The 15,657-nt window shown below is 45.3% G+C and overlaps 1 protein-coding gene across 11 annotated transcripts in view; it reads left to right on the top strand.

The window, feature by feature from the left end:
• frmd4a (FERM domain containing 4A) overlaps positions 1 to 15,657 on the top strand; it is a 173,535-nt gene that overhangs the window by 98,635 nt on the left and 59,243 nt on the right. The window contains exon 1 of one of the 11 annotated variants that reach the window (XM_072695803.1): positions 9,390 to 9,674. The exons of the other annotated variants lie outside the window; for them this stretch is intronic. The gene's annotated coding sequence lies outside the window, so the exon portion shown is untranslated. Of the gene's footprint in view, positions 1 to 9,389; positions 9,675 to 15,657 lie in introns of those variants that run through there. 11 annotated transcript variants of the gene reach the window in all.

Genomic DNA, 15,657 nt, shown 5'->3' with positions numbered 1-15,657 from the left:
GCACAAGTAAATCTCAACCTCCAGCTGTTTTGAATATTTGAACATTAGACATGCAAAACTGCCAAAGTGTGATCTGTGAGGAGCTGCCTGAGCCAGTATCGCTCTCAGGTACATATTCAAATTCTGATTCTAATGTCTCCTCGCTTTCTAAAATTCTCTTTCTAATCTACTCTCCTAACTTGCAGACATTTTAGCACTCTTGAACAGGCCGGTCAGACGTCACTTTTGACCAACACTACTCAGATCCTCACCCTCACAACTGCAGTACTCTCATAATTAACATGCACAAGTTTCATAGATCTTATAATAGAACCCTGTGGGACTCCCAAACTATGCTAATTACCAAATAACTCATTGCAGTTTCTGTATTAATAACAGGACTATGTCTGAGCGAATGCTGTGCGAGAGCAGTTTAGTCAAAGTACAGCTTCAGCCACCAGGTCAGAAAAAAACACTGTGCTGGGGGCAGTGGTGGCTCAGTGGTTAGAGCTCCGGGCTATTGATGACAGGGTTGTGGGTTCGATAGCCCGGGCTCGGCAAGCTGCCACTGTTAGGCCGTTGAGCAAGGCCTTTCACCCTCTCTGCTCCCTGGGCGCTGGAGTTATCTGCCCACCGTAGCTCACTAGTGTGTGTGTTCTCTACCACAGATAGGTCAAATGCAGAGGACACATTTCGCAGTACATAGTACAGTGACAAATACCTGCACCTTTACCTTTTAAAAAGCAGCACCAGCGTTTACATTTCTCAGCCGAGTCGCTGGGTTATATCCAAGGGTTTTTCTTTAACTACATACAAAAATTGCTTTGATGCCAATTACTTTAAATCTCTACAGAGAGGAGTGTGTATCACCATTAGGATTAAGCTAATGTGGCGGCAAATATGAAATGAATTCTTGTAAGAAATTGCAAAACAAAAATGATCAAGCATGCAATGGATTCCTTCCCTCGGTTAATACGTGCGGTTCATAATTAAATGTACATGAAATGTGTGGGAGGTCTTTTACTGCCTATGTCCTCATCATTTTAGCTTGTCCTGTGCTTCAGGTCAGACCACAGCTCATTCGATTTTCAAATTATTGAAACAATACTGATATAATGCTTATATCATTAAATTCTAATAACTGACCACCATTGAGAAAAATGTTTTTATAGCAGTGAAGGATACAGATACACTCCAGGACAGCTACAGGCAAAGACAGTTATTAGATCAAACGAGATACACCTTTACTGTATATCCTGTGAATACAGACATATTTACATGATATAGTAAAATATGGTACCGTATGAATAGTATGGAATGTAGGTGTAATATAGTGTAAAGTGAGACGGTGTAGTAGTATAGCAATATACAGTATAGTGCAGCAGTAAGGCATATTATTATTATTAGCTTATGAATACAATGTAGAGATGTAGTCTAATATAATAATAATATATTAATATATATATTAATAATAAATTAAAAATAGTAAATAGTATGAAGTATAAATAGCAGCATAATATAGTAAATAAAACTGAGTACTATTATTTTAATAGTAAAATAATAATAATATGAGTAATATAAAACGATACAGCTCTCAGCGTTATGTGTTAATGGCCAAATACAACCAAAGCAGTTGTTCTTGTCTTACCTGTGAAAGGTAATTCCCTGAGATCTGAGGTTTGGACTACACAGCCCCAAGCTGTGCATCAATTAGGCCTCTTTTTATCAGTACAGTCTTATGGGAAATATGAGCAGCTGCCTGGACCAATATGGTGGCGCTTTTGACGCATCATCCAGAAGCAGATGCTTCTAGGTATATTTGCCTATGTTAACGAAGGGCCTGTAGGCCAATCAAAGCCAAGCGCTGGGTGAAGGTATGCAGGAGGTAGAGGCCGTCTGTCTCCACAGGGAGAATGAAGGCCTGCTTGATTTACACTTGTTTAATTATGAATGAGTGAGAGATGAGAGAGGTGAAATGGATCTCTTAGATCTGCCCTGTCAGCTTGTTACAGTGACTACAGTGACATACTCGAATGAGCAATTATCCTGCTTGTGTGTGTGTGTGTGTGTGTGTGTGTGTGTGTGTGTTTAGCCCTGTTTGCAAACCAAATGTCCTCATGATGATAGAAAAACATGACAGCTCAGGGCAACTCTTTTCGAAGTAAGCCAGAATTTGGAGTAAAATAGGCTCATTTGGTGTATGTGTGTGTGTGTGTGGAGGGGGGTGGGGGGTAGTAGAGAGGTGGGGGTGGGTTGCGTGACCTCTTAGGCCACTCTTGCTCCTTTCACATGCAATGCCAGAAGCAAGTATAGAGTGTCGTACCCATAAGGAAAGCATGCCTTCGTACAAACTGTCAGATCGAATTCTGTTTGAAAACCCAGCTGTGTGTGTGTGTGTGTGTGTGTGTGTGGGAGGTCCTTAATATCAAGGAAGGAGAACCTTCAAGGAGAAGTCTCCATCGACAGCTCAGGTTCAGTTTAACACACTGCAGATGTGTGAGTGTGGGTGGGTTTGGAGAGGGGGGGGGGTTGTGCTTTTTTGACATTTTTTATCAACAAACTCCAGAGTTCTGCAAATTCCCAAGAATTCCAAGAATTTCAGACTGAGGTAAAGAAGCTTTCCCTGCAGTTTGAGCCAACAGCGCTGAGCATTCCTCCACTACACACCCATACAGCCTGGGAAAATGACCTACTGAATCAGGGAAGGAGAGAGAGACGAGACAAATATTACAGAGTGAGTGAAGATTAAAGTCTGGCGTCTGATAGATAAGGCATTCTTCTGCAGTGGAGCTGACCATCAGTCTCCAGAGAGAACATTATCAAACACACACACACACACACTGCAGATGAGTAATGGACGAATCAGAGGCTGTGCTCAGCCTTAAATGGAGTGAGGAGTGATGTGATTGGTGCTGTGGGCCTAAACAACAGCTTCCTTCATTATTTGGAAGTTATTAGGGATGGGAAATGGACAGATCCTGCTCAGTTCCTCACCTGAGGTTGAGAAAATGATAGGGGGTTGGTATTTTTCCGACATGCTCTCTTGACCTTAGTCAGTGTGTTGTCTAAAAATAAAGTTTGAAACTGTACAGGCCCAATCAATGTCATCATGGGGCCCCCTGGTGGCTTGGAGGTCCTAAACGACTGATTAATTCTGTGCAAAGAAGCTGCCTTGGTAAGAGCTGCTTCCACAGTATTTCCCTGTAGAGAAGCACTACCAATAAAATAGGCCTCTATGGAGCAGATTAGCATGAATCTATTGGCACCATGCTGCCTAACACCAGGCGTGGGCTAGAGAGGGGTATAAAGCCCCCCAGCATTGAGTTGTGGAGCAGTGGAAGGACTGCGTTCTCTGGAATGATGGTGGTGGTGCTCTGTCCAATACTTATAGGTTTTGGAGCTGAGGAGTTGGGGATGATGAGGTGGGGTGGTGATCATCCAACATCCTGACCTCTCTAACGCTCTTGCAATCAAATCCTCACAGCAGTGCTCCCTCCAAAATCTAGTAGAGTCTAGTCTACTTACCTGGACAGTAGAGACAGTTACTCCAACAAAAGCAGGATCAGCTCTTTTTAATACCCTTAATTCCTGAAGAAACAATGAAAGAATGAGCAGGCGTCCCAATACTTTTGTCATCTACATAGTCTCTGACACCAAGTCCTGAGAATGTATAAAAACATTCATGTGTGTTTGTGTCGGTGATGCAGTTTGCACTTCCTCTCTCTGAGATGGATGGGTATGAGTGTGCTGCTCTGCTGCTCCGCTGACTCACACAAGCTTAGACAGGTTTATCCCTCGGCCTCCCTCACACACACACACACTCACAGAAGAGAGGACAGCAGAGGATTCATTGATTCACATAGTGCACCTTGAGTCAGCAATCTCTTTATGCTACTCTCTCTCTCTCTCTCTTTCTCTGTCTGTCTCTCTGTCTCTCTCTCTTTCTTTCCCCACCCCATGGCGATGGTGACTAGTGCTCTCTGAAAGGCTTTTGTATCTGTGAAAGCAATGCAGAGAGACACTGGCCTTGGCTGTGTTCTACAGCACGCTACATTAAATAGAACTCCAGGCCGAGCGAGTGTGTGTGTGTGAGTTTGTGTGTGTGACCCAGTTATTACAGCTACAATAGAGCTTTTACATGGAGGAGAAATAAAGTCGTCTCTAAATAGCAGATATTAAAAAAACACATTATGTCCTGGCATATACGATACACGGTATGGACAAAAGTATTGGGACACCTGCTTTTACATATTGTGTTTTGAGAAATCAAGGGTATTAAAAAGAGTGTATCCAGCATTTGTTGGAGTAACTGTCTCTACTGTCCAGGGTAGTAAGGCTTTCTACTAGATTTTGGAGGAACATTGCTGTGCGGATTTGAGTTGATTGCATACGAAGCGAGAAGAGTGTTAGTGAGGTCATAATGTTGGACGATGAGCACCACCCCAACTCTAAATCCCAAAAGTACGGGGTGGAGCACCATCTATCATTAGATGAAAACACAGTTCTTCCACTGCTCCACAGCTCACTGCTGGGGGGCTTTATACCCCTCTAGCCCACGCCTGGTGTTAGGCAGCATGGTGCCAATAGAATTATGCTCATGGTTTCCTGAGAGTCCTATTGTATTGGCAAGACTTCTCTACAGAGACTAGACAAAGTGTGTGTGTACTTCAAGCAGCTGAGTTGCTTTCATTAGAAAGGGTGTCCACAAATATTTGGACGTATAATGTGTGTGTGTGTATATATATATATATATAAAAACAGCTGACAGGGCTAATTCATTCATGTGTATTTCGTGTATGCACACATATGTGGAGGCCTCTGATATTTGGGATGTGTGTGTGTGTGTGTGTTGTGCAAGCCAGATGGGAACTGAAGTATGTAGTGAAATTACAGAAGGAGAGATTTCACCTGCGTTTGAAGTGCTCACATGTGGGTGTGTGTTATTTTTCCTAAGACATAACTAGAAACACATTTTCTCTCACGAGAAAGAGAGCGAGAGTAAGAGAGAGAGAGAGAGAGAGAGAGAGAGAGAGAGTAAGAGAGAGAGAGAGAGAGAGAGAGAGAGAGAGAGAGAGAGAGAGAGAGAGGTGTATATGTTGACTATTCCCGGTGTTTTGTGGTCTCCAGGCATGTGAAGTCGGACCTACTTTTACTGCTTCATACAAAATGTGGTGATGAGTTATGGCTCTCTGTAGTCCCCTCAATAACACAGTCCCACACACATACACACACATGCATGGAGAAATGGGCACACAACATATAGAGCGAGAGGAGTAATAGCTCTCAGTGGTCCCATACAACACACACCAGAACCGGCACAGTGAGGAAGAGGACGGTCTGTCTTCATTTACGAGACCTTCGTCAGTGCTGTCCAGTCCGTGTTCAATCTGTACATTTACTGAGTACAGCAATTATCACAATAACAGCCATGTAGGACAACATCTCCCACCTTACACTGGGACTTACCCCAGGCCCTTCTCCCCACACCTGGCCCAACTCCCAAAGATTTAGCATATAGAATTACACTCTCACACACACACACACACACACACACACACACACACACACAGACACACACACACTCCTCGGGCTGATTTCAGAGACTGTGTGGGATCTTTGATGTGATGTGTGATTTAAAGGACGCCTGGAACCACCAAGACTAAGAGTGTCCTCGGAAACCCTCACACACACACACTCCACACCCACCTTACTTTTGTGCCTGCCAAGGCAGGCCCCCCGCAGGCCTCGCCGCACCGTTGCCCTTTTCAACCCACAGCATGGCTGGTGAACCCACGGTGAATGCGGATGGGGGTGAGGCCTTCAGGCTTGGGCAGCATGAAGCTCACATGTTCCGACCTGGAATAGAAAAGTAAAATGAGAAAATGATGCAGAGCAACTTACGTTATGTGGGCAAAAGTATTGGGACACCTGCTCATTTATTGTTCTTCTGAAATCAAGGGTATTAAAAAAAGAGTTTATCCTGCTTTGGTTGGAGCAACTGTCTCGACTGCCCAAGTAGGCTTTCTACTAGATTTTGCTCCTAATAGGAGCATTGCTGTGAGGATTTGATTGCATTTAGCGACAAGAGCGTTCGTGAGGTCAGGTATGGTGCAAATTTGCACATATTAAACATGTCCCAAATAACTGCGGACATCTGATGGCCTATCCATCACTTTCACATCACGTCCTAAAATAGCTCTCAAAGCTTTAGGGATATAACCTGGCCATTCCCAAACTCTCTCAGGGTTCCTCTGGCCTACAGGCCTAACGGCTGCTTCCAGCTTGCATCAATTAAAGGGCCGCCTGCTCTGTTTATATCCAGTTCCAGCAATGTGGGTCGCCTTCTATACCCCCGTTAACCCCACCCTCCAGACTCTGAACATCATACCCCACTCTCCTTCTCCCCAGCTCCACCTTTCCTCCAAACGACTTAAGTTTACATTGACCCCACAACCTGTCCAGGCATTCTCCCATGGAGTCCCCCCTAAAAAACAACACCACCCCCTCCCTCCAAGCACACATACACCCAACTCTGACTGCCAGCCTGAGGCAACACGACAGAAATAACTAAACTCAGCAGCCTCTAACAAGAACCATATTTCCGTTAGAGACAAGGAGTGAGAGAGGGAGGGAGGGAGGGGGGAAGAACAAAAAAGAGAGAGAGAGAGAGAGTGTGTGTGTGTGTGTGTATGAGCTCATATTTGTCATGAAAACCAGCAGTAGATATCTGGGAACATCTCACACACAAGTTCACGAGTATACACAAGTAAACTATCCTCCGATCTAGTATCTCTGCATGAAGTGTATCCCCGTCTCGGTTCCTCCTGGAGGCGCTTTGGCTGCAGAAGAACATTAAATGACATTTTGCATTTTGCTAGGAGGGGAGGCGGGACTGGGGCCTTTTGAAGTTTATTTTAGAAGGCCGCTCCTCCAATCAGAATCGTGTGAGCTTGGCCGTTCCCATCCATTCCACACTGCCTCCAGTGCATCATGGGCTTCCTTGGTTGAAATGTTCGGATTCCTGTGTTCTCTCCCTCTCTCCCTCTCTCCCGGTCTCTTAAACAACAGGCTCTTGTGACCGAGTGTTCGGACCTGGGCCCAGAGGAAGCAGCCAATAAAGCTAAAATATGTAGAATCGAGAGCAGAGATCATGAGGGACTGTTTGAATTGGACAGGCCAGTTTCCGCTGTGGCCTCGCTGCCAGAGACAGCGCTGAGGCTGACAACCCTACCGGCTGTGACACTCGTGCACCTCACATGAAATTCGGTTAACCTGACTGAAAATAGCTGCAGTCTTCCGGTCACATCCAACCGAAGCCTTAAAGACCTCCTCCTGGTGTTTATTCTATGACTGTTAACAGACTACTAAAGGACAGTGGAGATCCACATCTCATTATCCTAGTGTACCTAATGGACAAAAGTATTGGGACATTCCTTGTTTCATCCAAAATCGAGGATATTCAACAAGAGTTGATCCTGCATTTGTTGGAGTAACTGTCTCTACTGGCTTTCTACCAGATTTTGGAGGAGGATGTTGGAAGATCACCAGCCCACCTCATCCCAGACTTCCCAACTCATCCCAAGAGTATTGGCTGGAGCACCATTTATCAAAATTCCAGAGAACGCAGCACAGCACAGCTCGGAGCTGGGGGGAGGGCTTTATACCCCACTAGCCCACGTCTGGCATTAGAGTCCTATTCTATTGGCAGTACTTCTCTACAAGAACTAGACAAGCTGTATGTGTGCATTTGCACATCTGAATGCATTCATTACAAGGGGTGTCCACAAACTTTTGGACATGGTAAGAGTGTATCTGGCTCCTGATGTGGGTTTGTTTGCTGACCTTTGGCTTTTATGGGCCCTTCCTTCAGTGTGTTTGAAAAAGCCTGGAAGCAAGTGAGGGTCCATCAGTGTGGCCGTTCTCTCTGTAATTACACTGTAGTAAGAGCAGGCTCAAATAAACCGTGCCTGTTCTTAGAAGAGGTTATAAAAGGAAAATACGGCCTTGTACCAATTCATCATGAGCTTGGAAAGATGCTGGAGATCCCACGTGTCCTTGTCTGATGTGGTGAGGAGCGCTTGTATAGACTTTGGAGTACTACGGGCTACCGTCCAACCTTGGAGTTTCAGACAGACGTAGTAACAGGAATGCTCAAAATGAAAGCAGTGTATAGAAACTTACGAAAGCGTCTTCTGAGGGTCTCTCATTTGCCATATTTCATGGAAACTCTAGGCTTGTGCATGCATTCAGAGCAAGGTAGAAGGGGACGGGGGTGAGGCTTGTGGTAGATAACCACCCCTGCTCTCAAATTACACCCTTTTTTAGTTCATGGGGTCGCATTTTTTAAGCTGATCACTAGTTAAATAGTTTTGTGAGAAAATCAAATTTCAAAATCAGATTCCTCTCAAATCTGAACTTGTATGCAATGTCAAGACACCCCTGCTCCACTACTCCACCCTTACTCATGCAAAGTAGAAGCCTAGGCGTGCTCTGTATTCTGTTGCAGTGGCCTCCACCAACCTCCACCCCTCCTCGTGAAGAGCTCCCTCCTGCAGGTTTCACATACACCCCATATCTAACACCCCATTCAGCCAGTCCAGGACTTAGGGTGGTAGGGTAGGGTGGCTTAGGGTCTGCAAGAAGGTAGCTCACCAGTAGCTCTCTAGTAGCTCTCCAGTAGCTCACCAGTAGCTCTCCAGTAGCTCACCAGTAGCTCTCCAGTAGATCTCCAGTAGCTCTCCAGAAAAAGGGCAGAGCATCCAACAACTGGTGGAATCTGTAGGCTTCATTCATGCGTGGTTAGGTGACGGTTGGAGAGGGGTGTGAGTAAGCACACAAATAGGGTCAGTCAGCCTCAGTTTACAACCTTTTTACCCTCTTGGTCAACGGGCCAAACCAAACAGGGCAGCTGGGGAAGTCTGAAATAGAAAGGGAGGGGCGTGGAGGGAGGAAGAAGAAGAAGGGGTAGAGCATGGAGAAGGAGTTTGAGAGGAACCTTCTGCCCACATGTTTTAGCTAGGCGAAGCCAGATGTGGGCCTGTAGGCCTGCTGGCCGTTGGTTTGTTTCTTGGAGCAGTGCACACACCCCGTCTGCACGTTCACATGACTGGGGTCTGCAGTTTACTCTCCCCGCCCTCCCTCCCTCTCTCCCTCGCTCCCTCCTCCCACCCCCACCTCCACCTCCTCCTCCTCCAGCATTCAGGCTCTTTCTCCTCCTGTAGCTGTTGTGTGGTGAAGGCTGTCCGGTGCTGAAGGTGATTCGCTGCTCTCTGATGGTGCGTTTCTCGCTTTTGCTCGATCCGAACGTTTCTGCTGCTGCTGACGGAGGAGGAGGAGGAGGAGGAGGAAGGCTGTGGAGCTGCTGAGGGAGGGGAGGGGAGGGGAGGGGAGCGGAGCTGCTCCTCCGATGAATAGCGCGGAGCTGCACGCTGGAAGAAGGCCAACGTGCCGGGGAAAAGAGCGCGTCGAGCGGCGACATGAGATGGGATGTCTCGGCACTGTTGTCAGTGAACGGGGGGAAGCAGCTACGCCGGCCACAATGGAGCGGATGCGCTCGGTGATTTAGGCCGGGGAAACAAACCTCCAGCGCTTGGGATTGGTTTCTACCCGTGTTTGGATTAACGGTAACACCCCAAAGGACGCATATTTGACCGAGTCAGAGGAATTGATGCCTGAGAATCCGTGATATTTTCAAGGTAAGCTGCAACGAGTCCGTGTCTGCGAATCGGCTCGCTTTGAACGAAGCTCGGGGGCTATCTATCTAGCTAACTTGGCTAGCTTTCTTTGCGGTGATTTGGGCTTTACGAGTCGGAAACCCCAGCAGAGAGTTACGATATAAGAACGACCGAAGCTGGAGAGCAACGTTATAGACATTGCGTGTTTCACACGGCCAGCAGAGGCAGTCAAAATTGTGTAAACTGTGTCCGCCTGTGTAATGGAGCAGTTAGTGATGGGGAGTTCGATTCAGTTTGGCGAATCGATTCTTCTGCGTTTCAGCGAGCTAGCGATCCGTTTGTTCAGTAGGCAACTTTATATGTGTACAATGCGGGTCTGTGAGTTTATTTAGAGGTGGACTGTGAGGTTCACGGTCATTTGTGGCATCTTCGCTTTCGGTGAGTATCCCCATATGTATTCGATTCCTGTGAGTCGATTCTGTTCTGGAAAGAATCAGCTCAAAAGAAAGATAGATTCATTGGGGGATGAATGAGAGCTGTCTGGTTAAACTGATGCATGTAGCTGAATGTGTATGTTGCTGTGCACTAGCTGGGTTAGGACATCATGACAATGTTCCTTTTGGATCTTTCTAGAACTGAGCCGAGCCGAGCCGTGCTGAATTCTGGACACCGGCCAAGAGTTTGCACCCCAAACTTGTGCTGGTACATGTCACTGTTCTGGATCACCAGCTGAATCAGTGGCCTAACATCTGAAGGCCACTCAAGTGTCCGGTCCTGGACAATGCATGTGTCTGTTTATGCTTATTAGATTTCAGACACTGTAATGGAGCCTCAGAGACAGACTCTTTATTTGTCCAGAGGTACAAATTTAGCAGCTTTATGCTGAATATGTGCGACAGAGACCATATAATACACATGCATCGGTCAGTGCTTGGACTAGCAGATATGTCCTTTTTGTGCTGCAGTCTGGTTTCCCCAGCTCTGCACTGCAGGGCAGCAGTGTCAGCAGCTTAGTGCCAGCCATGCCTATTACCTGTCCTGAATACTGACACTGGAGTGGCCTGCCTACCGCACAACAGGCTCCGGAGATAACGTAATCGTTCAGACCAATGAATGATTCAAACGTCTGCCGCATTATTAGAAACATCTCATCTAGGCCCTTTCCTCAGTTTCAGTCTCCTGACCTTTTGCCTCCTGCCGTCTGGCTGCAGCCCTGTGATATTTTCTCTGTGAGAAAATTAATAATTACAAAAATAAGCTGGTTCAGACATGAACATACTGCCATAAGGACCCGATAAAGCCCAGTAAATCACTGTGTACCCCAGTAAATCACTGTGTACCCCAGTACCTGCTGAAAACGTAAACACAGTGTTTACAGCTTGTCTATTTACTGGGCCATCCAGGCCAGGCTCAGCAAGCTCTGGTAAAAAAGTCTGCAGACGTGTGTAGGTTCACTGGTTGTGTTGGATTGTAAATAAAATGGCTATATTTGTGCTGTAGTCATGGCAACACCTGGTCCCCATCACCACCACTGTAAAGAAACCAGTAGCTCAGTTTCTCCACAGTGAGCCATTACACCTCAAAATGCCCAGAATCACCCTGTTTACATCTGAACGATGGACCTCTAGGGTCGCCGTATTCTAGGAATTTTCAAAGTTGGGAAATTTAGCATGGGAATTAATGGGTAATTATGGGAATTTATGGAAATATTCTAAGCTAAAGGTGATTATACTGAAGTATAATCTTGGCTAAAATAATTAGATATGATAATAAATGTGATTCTAGAAATCATCTGGACATATGCTGTACATGTGGTTGAGGAGTGAACAGTGCAGCAGTGGTCTCAATAGCTCTTCAGTGTGTAATGTGTCTTGGATTGAGGAACTGTTTTGGTATCATATTTAATTATTTTAGCCAGGATTATACTTCAGTATATTTCATATTTTTTACCCACTATATGTAAGTTTCTCACCTTTAGCTTTGAATATTCCCATTTTATTCCCATTAATTCCAGTTCATTCCCATAATTACCTGTTTATTCCCATTGTAAAAGTATTTGTATTGTTATGCCTTCCTGTCTGCTGTTGACAAAATAATGGTACATTAAAGAAGTGTATGATATAGTTCCTTTAAATTATCCAATATTTTCTATTCATTCCAATAAATTCCCATAATTTCCCAAAATTCACAAAAAAAAAAATCATGGAAAGTTTACATTTTGGAAAATTTCCAAAGTTCCTGAGCTTAAGTTCCCATGAAAAGTTACCAGTAGTTTACTGGAAATGTATCAGAATTTTTGTCACCCTTTTGCGACCCTAGAACCTACGCAGAACTTTAAGAGAATCAGTGGGATTCCCATATAACCGTACATTGTACATCGTATTGCATTGATTATTTACATTGACAAATGACATACAAAATTCTTTATTATTATTTTATTTTATTTTGATTATTTTAAGTTGATTATTTTAACACTAAGCGCATTGGCTAATCGACTATTTCTGAGGTAATTTTTTATTAATACGCCTTCATAATAAGGTTATGCCGGTTCCTGATCTTACTGTAGGTTCTCCAACAGTCCGTGTTCCACCTGCCAGCTTCAGCAGAAGTCTGTTAATAGCGTCCTACAGTCGAACCCCAACGCAAGCTTTTATTACTCACTAATGATCATCTGATCAGCCTGATACATTAACGTATGTAGAGACTACATTCACCTTCTGAGCTCTGCCATGTTGTTGACCTTCACATTTCCTGAAGGGTTGATGTTAATGTGTGTTCATTAAGAGGTACTGGAGTGTCTCCCACTTTACAGTGAGCCTATTTGGTGTTAATAAGTGTTAATAACTCATTAAGAAATGGAAATAGCCCATCTGAGATGAAGAAACATCAAGGGAACTTTGGGGTTCATTAGTAGAAACCTATTGAGACGTATCTGCTGAAGCTGAGAGGTTGAACCCAGACTGATGGAGAAGACAAAGAAGATCAGGTAGCAGCATCATCTGAGCTTTAACAGCGTAGCTGAATATGGGCTCACTGTTTAGCAAGAGACGGGTCACGGGTGCCCTTTTTCATTTGTGCGAGAACTGCTTATTAATGATCTGTAAGGTGTTTATGGCCTAATTAATAACCACCCATAAACCTTTATAAGGGTAGACTTCAATTAAAGTAGAATCTTTTTATTTTATGGGAACCATTCCTGCAAGCCTCTACATTAAATACCCCCGGGTCTTTATTTTTCTGCTGTTCAGTGGGCCGATCCCATGTCGGCTAACCCAGACTATCCCTATCAGTGCAGGATTTAGTGTAGTGATCCCCTGATGATACCTTAAATAGGGCACAGAGGTCAGCGTTAAATCTGTATCCGAGAGTGGGCTTATCAATAGCTCAGATTAGACTAAGCTTACATTGACCGCAGCCTGATTCAGCCCCTCTTGATTGCCGTACAAATGCGTTGCTGATGCGAGGCTATTCACGTCATTGCTGTGTGTTGGTACAGTGCCTCTCCCCTCAGATGGTCCACATAGAGGACCACCCATGCCCAGTTTTAGGGTGTCAAGTGTGCAGTGTGGGCCAAGGCTACTGTTACTGGTTCCTTTGCCAGTTGACGCTGCTCAGATAGATAGATGGTGGCCATAACATTAAAACCACCTGCATAATATTGTGTAGGTCCCTCTTGTGTGTGTATTGTACCGATACAGCTCTGACCCATTAAGACATAGATTCCTTGGTGTTTCTGGGGTTTCTGGTCCTGTAAAATGTGAGGTGGGGCCTTTATGAGCATCAGTAATGAGCCTTGGGCGTGACCCTGTTGATGGTTCATCTGTCGTCCTTCTGTGGAGCACTTTTGGTAGGTACTGGCCACCTGCATATCTTAAACACAGCACAATACCTGCCTGCTGTTTTAGAGACGCACTGACCCGGTCGTCTAGCCATCATTTTTTGGCCCTCAAGCTTTTCCTCAAGCCCATTTCTCCTGCTTGCAAAACATCAACTTCAAGAGCTGACTGCTCACTTGCTGTGGTTTTAATGTTACTGTACTGTACTGTAGCTTCACTGTTTATTTTAAGGATGCACTGGATTTTTAAAGGTCCTGTGGTCAGTCAGGGTTGAAACTTGTTGACCATGGGACCAGTGGTCGACCTGATTAATAGCTCGTGAGGCTACAAAGCCTGTAGGCTCTACAAAGCATGGCTCACTTCTATTCATTGGGAATTATGGTGATAGTGCATCTTCAGTCCAGATGTACTTGAACTTTGTCTTGATGATAGAGTGATAGAATGACAGGGTGAAGAACCTGATGTGTGGATGAATGAGTACCTCCATTGTGAATACCAATGGATACCAAAAAAAACCCAAGGCATTTCAAAAGTTGCAGGAAAGAAGCAGAAGGGACAGCAGGTCGGTCTCTCTTAGCTTCATAAACTCCAGGCTCGACTTGTCAGAGAGTTTGGCTCGGCCTGGCGAGCAACACTCGGTCCAAAATGTGGTTGCAGTCTCAGCCTATGCTCCCATTTTAGTTCTCATAAATTAGTATGTTGAAGCTCAGAGGAGACAGCTAAAGGGGTCATGCACTTTTCGAGCTAAGCAAGAAACCACTGTGTTGATGAATGGAAAAGAATATGGGCTCAGTTGGGCTTGTAGCACTTGGAGAACTCTGGATTGGATGGACAAAAGTATTGGGACACCTGCTCATGAAACTTCATATTAGAATGAGTCTTTAATGCTTGGGTTGGGAAGAAGGCTTTCCCAGTCCATCCCAATCGGTGCATGTTTATCTGCTCTAGAGAGTCCTATTCTATTGGCAGTAGTTTTCTACAGACACTAGGCAAGCTGTATGCGTGTGTTTGTGTGCAATAGCACATCTGTGTCAGCAACAGTTTCAACTTTAAAGCAGCTGAATGCATTTATTGGGGGGGGGGTGTCCACAAACATTTGGACACATTGTTTTTAAGAAGATCTAAGCAGACATTTGCTGGACTTATGTGGAAGAGTAAAAGCATCTAAGAAGAAGAAGGAGGAGAAGAATGGAAAAGGAAGAGCGAGCGAGTGAGAGAGAGAGAGAGTTAGGGGGGTGGAAGTGTTCGCATGGCTGAGAGAAATTCACCAGGTTTCTTCTCCTTGAAGAAACACACAGCTTCACAGGTCAGTAAGAATCTCACACAGTGACGTTTAGGTTGAGGTTCCTCTGAGGGAACAAACTCTGGTAAGCACTTTGCAAAGTCAGGACTACTGATTTTGTTGGCTGGCTTGTAAATTCAGGACATTTGCATCTGGAAAGTGTCCAAAAACCAACACAAACGCTCACACACACAAAGTACTGGGCCGTGTAAAATTAGAGCCCTGTGATATTACTGGTCACACCCATCTGTGTGTAGTCTTCAGCTGAGCTGTTTAGACGGACGTGTTGAGGGCCTGGGAGAAGGAGCAGGAAGAAAAGAATGAAGGGATGTGTTTTTGTCCTCCGATGCCCCCCCTCCTCCTCCTCCTCCTCCATCCCCTCACCTCCCCCCACAGCCCCAGTCTTCCTCAATGTGGAGGAAACGTGAGCCGTCCTGCTTTTTTCAGCCCTATTGTTTGAGTTCCTCAGGGACAGGGCTTCCTGAAGGAGGCCAGAGAGAGCTCCACATGTTCCCGAGCCTCGGCTTCATTCGCGGCGCTCAGCCACGCTGAGATGTTTAAGGAATCTCGCTCTTTTTCCTTTCCCCCCTCACGCTTTTTCCTTTTGAACTTGGCCTACATATGGCGAGAGTAGGAGGGAGAGGGGTGAGATGAGTGTGTGTGGCAGCGAGTGGCTCTTCGCCGATGCATCCACACGAGACATGAGAGGAAGCGGATGGGAAGGAGTGAAGAAAGACAGAAGGAACGCCATATTTCATGCTGAAAAAAAGATGAGTAAGAGGAAGATGAGAGTGCAGGACTGCCAGAGCACAATTCACATTACAGGAACCAGGGTGACAGCGTCAGCATACGTTTGAATGTATGTGTGTGTGTGTGTGTATTTGAG

The sequence above is a fragment of the Salminus brasiliensis genome, chromosome 13, assembly GCF_030463535.1.
Source record: "Salminus brasiliensis chromosome 13, fSalBra1.hap2, whole genome shotgun sequence".
NCBI lineage: Eukaryota > Metazoa > Chordata > Actinopteri > Characiformes > Bryconidae > Salminus > Salminus brasiliensis.
The sequence above is the reverse complement of the archived record's forward strand: the minus strand, read 5'-3'. Positions and strand labels throughout refer to the sequence as shown.